The sequence below is a fragment of the Neoarius graeffei genome, chromosome 20, assembly GCF_027579695.1.
Source record: "Neoarius graeffei isolate fNeoGra1 chromosome 20, fNeoGra1.pri, whole genome shotgun sequence".
Classification (NCBI taxonomy): domain Eukaryota; kingdom Metazoa; phylum Chordata; class Actinopteri; order Siluriformes; family Ariidae; genus Neoarius; species Neoarius graeffei.
Genome location: NC_083588.1, coordinates 40,685,036 through 40,694,791, shown reverse-complemented (window position 1 = coordinate 40,694,791; position 9,756 = coordinate 40,685,036).

The window sequence follows — 9,756 nt, the reverse complement described above, 5'->3', positions numbered from 1 at the left end:
AAAGTACAAATTGTAAATAAAAACGGAATGCAATAATTTACAAATCTCAAAAACTGATATTGTATTCACAATAGAACATAGACAACATATCAAATGTCGAAAGTGAGACATTTTGAAATTTCATGCCAAATATTGGCTCATTTGAAATTTCATGACAGCAACACATCTCAAAAAAGTTGGGACAGGGGCAATAAGAGGCTGGAAAAGTTAAAGGTACAAAAAAGGAACAGCTGGAGGACCAAATTGCAACTCATTAGGTCAATTGGCAATAGGTCATTAACATGACTGGGTATAAAAAGAGCATCTTGGAGTGGCAGCGGCTCTCAGAAGTAAAGATGGGAAGAGGATCACCAATCCCCCTAATTCTGCGCTGACAAATAATGGAGCAATATCAGAAAGGAGTTCGACAGTGTAAAATTGCAAAGAGTTTGAACATATCATCATCTACAGTGCATAATCTCATCAAAAGATTCAGAGAATCTGGAAGAATCTCTGTGCGTAAGGGTCAAGGCTGGAAAACCATACTGGGTGCCCGTGATCTTCGGGCCCTTAGACGGCACTGCATCACATAAAGGCATGCTTCTGTATTGGAAATCACAAAATGGGCTCAGGAATATTTCCAGAGAACATTATCTGTGAACACAATTCACCGTGCCATCTGCCGTTGCCAGCTAAAACTCTAGTTCAAAGACGAAGCCGTATCTAAACATGATCCAGAAGCGCAGACGTCTTCTCTGGGCCAAGGCTCATTTAAAATGGACTGTGGCAAAGTGGAAAACTGTTCTGTGGTCAGACAAATCAAAATTTGAAGTTCTTTATGGAAATCAAGGACGCCGTGTCATTCGGACTAAAGAGGAGAAGGACGACCCAAGTTGTTATCAGCGCTCAGTTCAGAAGCCTGCATCTCTGATGGTATGGGGTTGCATTAGTGCGTGTGGCATGGGCAGCTTACACATCTGGAAAGACACCATCAATGCTGAAAGGTATATCCAGGTTCTAGAGCAACATATGCTCCCATCCAGACGACGTCTCTTTCAGGGAAGACCTTGCATTTTCCAACATGACAATGCCAAACCACATACTGCATCAATTACAGCATCATGGCTGCGTAGAAGAAGGGTCCGGGTACTGAACTGTCCAGCCTGCAGTCCAGATCTTTCACCCATAGAAAACATTTGGCACATCATAAAATGGAAGATACGACAAAAAAGACCTAAGACAGTTGAGCAACTAGAATCCTACATTAGACAAGAATGGGTTAACATTCCTATCCCTAAACTTGAGCAACTTGTCTCCTCAGTCCCCAGACGTTTACAGACTGTTGTAAAGAGAAAAGGGGATGTCTCACAGTGGGAAACATGGCCTTGTCCCAACTTTTTTGAGATGTGATGTTGTCATGAAATTTAAAATCACCTAATTTTTCTCTTTAAATGATACATTTTCTCAATTTAAACATTTGATATGTCATCTATGTTCTATTCTGAATAAAATATGGAATTTTGAAACTTCCACATCATTGCATTCCGTTTTTATTTACAATTTGTACTTTGTCCCAACTTTTTTGGAATCGGGGTTGTACTTTCTCTTGAGTATTCTAAAAATAAAATATTCAACTGGTAAATTTATTACTGATCATGATTACTAATAATAATAATACATACATACATACATACATACATACATAATCCATAATCGCTTATCCTGTGCAGGGTCATGGGCAAGCTGGAGCCTATCCTAGCTGGGCGAGAGGCGGGGTACACCCTGGACAAATCGCCAGGTCATCGCAGGGCTGACACATAGAGACAAACAACCATTCACACCCACATTCACACCTATGGTCAATTTAGAGCCACTAATTAACCTAACCTGTATGTCTTTGGACTGTGGGGGAAACCGGAGCACCCAGAGGAAACCCACGCAGACATGGGGAGAACATGCAAACTCCACACAGAAAGGCCCCCGTCAGCCACTGGGCTTGAATCCAGAACCTTCTTGCTGTGAGGCGACAGTGGTAACCACTACACTACTGTGCCAATAATAATAATAATAATAATAATAATAATAATAATAAACATATGAATTAGCCTGAACTATCTAGACAGTGTCATGGCCTAGGGGAGCCACAACAATAAAAGGGAGGTGAGGCATACTGAATACATTCGAATGATATTTTTATTTAACTAATCACAAGCACAAACAGGTCAGGATGGAGCAGGTCAGTAGTCAGTCAAGCCGTAGTGTCATAATGAGTGAGGAGGAGCCGCGCTCTCCTCAGGGACACGGAAGCAGCTTTTTATCGCCAGGACATGCCAGGAAGAAAGACAAAAACAATATAGCAAGCCCAGCAGACATCACAATAGCTAACAATCCTATCAATCTGCTGAAACCCCAACAGCATTTGGTTAAGTTAGCTAGAAAACTAGTTCTTTTTTGTTCATTGTTTGTTTGGTGATTATTCTGTGTCAGTACTACTAGACCTCAGTTCTGCATTTGATACAGTAGACCATCATATCCTGATTAAGAGGTTAAATGACTGGGTAGTATATCAGGTACAGCATTAGACTGGTTCACATCTTATCTTACTGATAGAACCTTCACTGTCTCTATTGGAGACTTTGTGTTTGACTCCTCTCCACTGTCTTGTGTGGTGTCCCGCAGGGCTTGGTTCTAGGGCTGCTGCTAATCTTTTTATATCTGCTACTTTTGGGTCAGAATATTGACAGATTTAATATCCCATACCACTTATTTGCAGATGATATCCATTTATATTTTTCTTTCAAACTGAAGGAGGCTAATAAGTTGTCTTGGGTCAAAGACTGTCTTCATGCTATTAGAGACTGGACAGCAAAAAACTTCTTACAGCTAAATACTGATAAGACAGAGGTTCTGATTGTTGCCCCGGATAATGCTGCTCCCATGATCAAGCAGTGTATTGGGCCTCTTTCCTCTGTTACCCACTCCAAATTGTGTAAGTTACGGGTTATTTTTGATCAATCTTTATCATTTGACACCCATGTTAAGCAGCTTGTTTTTTTCCACCTAAGAAACATTAGAAAATTCAGATCTGTAGTGTCAAATGCAGAACCAGAGATGCTTATACATGCTGTTATTTCATCTTGTTTTAATGTGCTAATTAAATTAAACTAATGTGCTTTTTTCTTGCTTCATAAATCTGCCCTTGTTCGCCTGTAGTCAATTCAGAATGCTGCTGCAAGATTACTCACTAGGCCAAACAGATGGTCTCGCATCATCCGTCTACTGAAATCTCTTCACTGCCTTCCTGTTGCGTTTAGTAGTGTTATAGTACTTGAGACTGATCTTGGTCTCAAGACCAGTCTCAAGACACTTTTTGAAGGTCTCAGTCTCATCTCAGAATCAATGCATTTTTACTCGGTCTTCTCTTGGTCTCAGACATAAAGGACTTGGGGCTTTATTTCAAGATCGGTTGAGGCCACAACTGCAGGGATATCACTAAATTACTTGTGCATTGTTTGATTTATTTGTGACTTATTATTAACATCATTACTGTAATTGAGTGCAAAAATTTCCTGCTTCAAATGTGACCAATAACGTGACTCATTGCCCATTTGAAATTATTCTTCCCATTAATGGCTGTCACCCCTCCCTGCCTCTCTTCAAGGTGAATGTACACACTGCACCCTACTGCTGTACTGATTTGTTGATGTGCTGCCCTCTTCTGTTCATCTCCAGTGATGCAAACATGGACTTAAAGCTGTGTTCACATGCACATTACAAGTCTTATTTATTAATTTAAAATCTCTTATATTCTAATATTCTAATCTTATATGCTTATATTATGATCTCTTATGTATATCAACAATGATATACAGTGTATTTAAGTGCGAGCACAAGTCTTCATCACACAGGTGATTAGTTCTGGTGTTCAACAGCAGCAGCTTGACACCTATTCATCACACACACACACACACACACACACACACACACACACACACACACACACACAAAGCGAGAGAGAGAGAGAAGAAACAGACAGAGGTAGAGAGAAAGGGAGAGACAGAGAGAAACAGAGAGAGATGGAGAGAGCTGTACTTTTGCTTGTTCAGTTTCATCGACAGTGTTCTGTGTAATAACTCTGAAGTAAAAAAAAAAAGTCTGATGTACTGTTGGTTGTGTTACAGTAGGCAGGGACATCAATGCCATGCTGGGTGAGTGACAATACAGTTATTACAGCTGTTATTACATGTCATTACATCTGTTATTACACTCTTATTGCATTGCTTATTACGCCTGTTATTACACTCTTATTATACAATTTCTTACAGCGGGTATTGCACCTGCTGGTACGTTTTACACCTGTTATACAGTATGTGTTACTACATTGTTATTGCACAGCTTAATTGCGCATGACATTACATGTTATAAACACCTGTTATTACATATTTATTAAACCTTTTATTGCATTGTTATTCCATGTATTATAACGTCTTACTATAGTTATATGTAGTATTGCATTGTTATTACACTGCTTATTATGCCTTTTATTGCACGTTATTAAATTATTACATGGTTATACCACTTGTTATTACAGTTATTACACTTATTACATTGTTATTGCATTGTTACACCTATTATTATATTGTTATTACACCTATTATTATACTATTATTACATTGCTTTTTAATTAACTTGAACAAATAATTGATACCATCAAATAGGTCATGTTTAATGAACTGTTTACAGTGTACAATTAACTCTGGTGAACTCTTACAGTGAGCGTCAAATTAGTGTCAAATTATATCAAAACAAATTAGTGTCAAATTAAATCAAAACAACATTTAATTAACATTGAAAACCTTTTTATTTGCCACTTAATCACTTTACAATTTACTTTCGTGTATTATTTTGTCAAGTGTACCTATACTAATTCTGTTTCATTCCCTCTTGCTGTATATTGTAGGGGAGACTGGGGAAGGTTGCAGGTTACTCAGAAACTATTTGGACTTCACCAACCAAATGTTTATACATTGAACTTGCATCAGTTGGCTAATTACCTGTACCATTATTTCACCAAGTGTATGCTAATTGTGTTTCATTCCTCCTTATATTTTATATTGTGTATTACTTTGTTTTCATAGCCTTACTGTACATTCTATATTTGATCATTTCTTGAAGCCCTGGTGTTGTGTGTGTGAGTGTGTTTTGGATATCTGCTACATGTTGTATACACACTATTGTGTGACAGTCTAAGGCCCACTTTACATGGGGACGGTCTGAAACAAAAACGCAAAAGTCCGTTTTCGTTCTCAATTTTTTCCGCGTCTACACGACCGTTTTCAAGGAGGAAATCTGCGTCTATATGGTGACGCATAAATGTGTGGAATTCAATTGGATGTGCATGTCAGGCAGTTAGGTGGTGCTGTGAAAGACCTCTGCTATGTCTGCACTCATGCGCAACGTCTTCCGTCTTGTCTGATCTGCACATCTGCGCCGCGAAAACTTTGACTACTCTGGCTATGGTAAGTAAGAAAGTAAGTAAAAAAGTAAGAGCATGCTATACCCGCCTCTGTTCATTAACGGTATATGTGCAGATTCGGTATAGATGTTCGAAGGACTCCTGGACGTTTATTAAAGCTGCCAGAGCAGCTTGAAAGTCCATTGGATCGATGTAATCAGACATGCTCTTACTTTTTTACTTACTTTCTTACTTCCCGGGCTGGCATGTACAGTATATGACATATGTATGACGTAAACGCGTACCCGACGTGAGCAGATCCGAGCAGAGTTTCGCGTATTGGGTAGTTTAGACGGATATGCAACGGGGGCTGTTTTTAACTTATCCACTCTGGAAGGCGTTTTCAATTTTTTCCGTTTTTCAGCCTCGGAAACGCCGTCCCCGTGTAGACAAAAGGCACTTCCGATAAAATATTTAGTCGTTTTTACCCGACAGCATCCTCGTATAAACGGGCCCAAAATCTCCAGAAGAACTGTGGCTGGTTCTGCAAGATGCTCAGTAAAACCTACAGCTCATTTTCTTATAAAACTGTGCAATGTTTTTGTACCTAAGACTATTAATTTAAAAAAAAATGCAGTGTTGTCACCTTTTGTTTAATTTATTACTGTTTACTGCTCCTTATAGTATTTCTGTTTAACAAAATGTAAAAACAAATGCTTGGTAAAATGTTTAATTTCATTGCTTTTGAAGGCATCTTTTCGATAGCATTGTAGTACTTGAGACCAGTCTCGATCACTTTTTGAAGGTCTCAGTCTCATCTCAGAATTGACAGCATTTTTACTTGGTCTTGGCTTGATCTCAGACATAGAGGACTCAGGTGTTTATTTCAAGACTAATCAAGACCACAACAGTGGGGATATCATGAAATTGCCTATGCATTGTCTGATTTATTTATTCCTGATTATTACTACTGTTACTGTGATTAGATGTAAAAAAAAAATTAGTCACAAATAATGTGACTCATTACTAATTTTTTTCCCCTGTTAATAGCTGTCACCCCTCCCTACCCTCTTCACACACACTGGTCTGGTTCTGGTCTTGACTCGGTCTCGTCCTCCCCTGGTCTTGGTCTAAACCCTTCAAAGTCTTGGTCTTGTCTTCGTACACTTTGGTCTTGGTCATGACTTGGTAAGTTTAGGTGGTCTTGACTACAACACTACAGTAGCTTATAGGATCCAGTTTAAAATTCTCACTGTTGTTTACAGAGTATTGCACAGTCAGATTCCTGTATACGTGGCTGATCTACTTCATCCTCACTCATCTGCTCACTCACTCAGGTCAAATAGGCTAAGGCTACATCCACACGACAACGGCAACGAGATTTTATTAAAAAAAATATCGCGTCCACATGGGCAACGGATCAATAAAATATCAGGTACATATGGCAACGCAACGCTTGCTGAAAACGATGCAATACACATGCCACACCTCTACGTGTGCTGTAAGACGGTCCCATCGGAGACACCAGAACAATAGAAGAAGTAGGACACATGCGCATAAACCCCTTCTTCTACCCGGCGTGAAGCACTCAGAAACAAACACACAACAACAAGAAGAAGATGGCTGCAACTACGTGAGGAAATCGTGCCTTCTGTGTGTACAAATTAGTTTTATTAGTGTGCATAGTTTTATATAACTTAATTTTCTTATTGTGTGTGAACATTTTGAAAAGCATTTTTATATAATTTATATAACTTTTTATATTGTGTGTGAACATTTTGAAAAGCAGTCTTATCCAATAAAAAAAAGAAATTAAAGAAATGGTTCAGTTACTTGTTTATTTAAAAGAAAAGCTGTATACAAAAGTGAATGCAATGCAGTGGTTCATACAAAACAGTGAGAGTGCTGCTTGTTCTAGTCATGTGGTTGTGACATCATCGTAAACAAATCCATTCTACTCATCCAGACAACTTCGCAACGGCGCCGTTGCCAGATTTTTCCACTCTGGAACCCGTTCTCAAAAAATATCGTTTTGGGGCACCCAAAACGCCGGTGCCGTGTGGACGCCAGGCCGAAACGATAAACAATTTTATCAGATTCACCTGAATCCGTTGCCATGTGGACAGCCTCTAATTCTGTCCCTCGTACCCACCTGAAGACCCGGGGTGATCAGCTTTTGAGGTTGTAGCACTTAAACTGTTGAATGCTCTGCCTACACTTCTAAGAATGACTGATTCTGTGGACTCTTTTAAAAGGCAGTTAAAGACAGGTCTGTTTAGACAAGTGTTTTGGTAATATGTTGCATTGGTCTGCATTTTATGTAATTTTTGTGTATTTTTATGTTTTTTATGTCATTCTTTTTTCCATTTTATGCTGTTAATGACTTTTGTAAAGCACTTTGTGACTGTCTGGGAAAAGCACTGTATAAATACATTTTACTTACTTTTTTTTATTTAATGTTAGCTAGACAGCGAGCTGTTTTTTAGATACTGTTTTTTTTTTCAACAGTATATAGTGAGAATCTATGTGCTGTTCACTTCAGCATAGCTCACTTCGTGAGTTAAAATAAAAACAGAATATAAAATAGAATAATTTTTGGATTATTTGTGTCAATTGTAGATCTAAAAGAGTAATTCATATAGTAATTACTTTACTTTTTAGCCAGATGACTTATATTATCTTACTTGCGTAATCGTCCCTGCTTTTACTCAAGTGAACTGAATTTTTACTTATTCTGTGGAATTAAACATTTCACCATGTTTATCTCCATTTATAAGACTTTTAAATGGATGACTGTTGTAAACAAAACGAGATCATTCTGCCTTTTTATTAGGTATGTTTGCCAAGTATAAGTGGATGATGTGAGGCTGTATTGGTCTTCTCAAGGAATTTTAAGCACCGTACATACCATGTGACATGTACAATGATGTCACACTCAAATGATACTCAAATAAATTTTGCTTTTAACAGAAGAAGTACAATATATTGATTGCAATGATATATACCACAGTGTGGGGTTGATTAATTTTCTCTAACAGCATGGCTCTGATAATAGTTACAATCTGGGTGCGATTTGCTGGTGGGGATCATCCCCCCCTCTGGTTTTTATCTCTGCTGAAAAAAAAAATCCTCGGGGACAACCCCGTCAATAAAACAAACAAACCAAAAAAAAAGTTGACATGACAGGCATGTTGTGACACAGTTTTCTATGGTCCACATTGCACTCACTTTCAAAATGACCCGAAGTGGCAGCTTTGATGTTCACGACGTCCCCAGCAAATAGATACATTGTAGATAATAGCAATATCTTTGCGTTCTATACGGAAATTAGCATTGCTAATGAAAATGTGCGAAAATGAAACACGTCCAGAGCAGTATTTCATCGTTCTTCGTTGGGCCAGCAAATAAAAAACAATCAAACCCAACATCCACACTTACCTGCAGTACAAAGGATGAACAGGAGGAGGATGCCCAGGATAAGTCCCGTAGAGAAGATGACATTGTTCACGAGTCTGGGAACCTCTCGCAGCATGCGGTTGGTGGCTGTCTAGAGCCGGCACGATTTGCTAAATGGCAAGAGGGTCGAGAGTGGCTAACGGTGTCAACTGATGGGTCAGTGAAATGTGCAGCTTGCTCTGAAGTAAAAACTTTAGGCCCCAACACAGACGAGCGCCTTCACATTGATCCGGCATTTGTGAACGGTGTTAAAACCAGCTCAGCTAAAAAGCTGAATGATAAAATTAACAAGCATGGCAAATGCCAGTCCCACGTGAAATGCCTTGAAATTCTCCAAAAGAGACGTGATGCAGCATTTGAAACTGCCAATAATGTAAGCGCAAGTCTATGGAGGAAGAAGAATGAGGAGAGGGTACGGGCCACAGCGTACGTATACGCACTGCGTACATGATCTGCCAGAACGACCTGTCATTCAAAATGCTGCCACAGGTGATCGAACTGCCAGAACTGAATGGGGTTGATGTAGGGTCAATGCTGCACTCCGACAAAGCCTGTCGGAGTATGCTGATGTTCATCGCCCAGAAAATGGCAAGCCAATTAGTAGGGTTCATAACAAAATCACCTGTCAAATTCAGCATCCTCATCGACGAGAGCACGACCGTCTCAAATAAAACATGTCTCACAGTTTACATTCGCATTCCCTTTGATGGAGAGGTTTGCAACTTCTATCAATTAATCGAATTGGAATCATGCACGGGTTCTTCCATACGAGACACGTTGCTGGACACCCTGGAGAGAGATGGCATCACCAAGGAAATGCTGCGCTCCCGGTTGATTGGTTTCGCGACTGACGGGGCACTATGCTG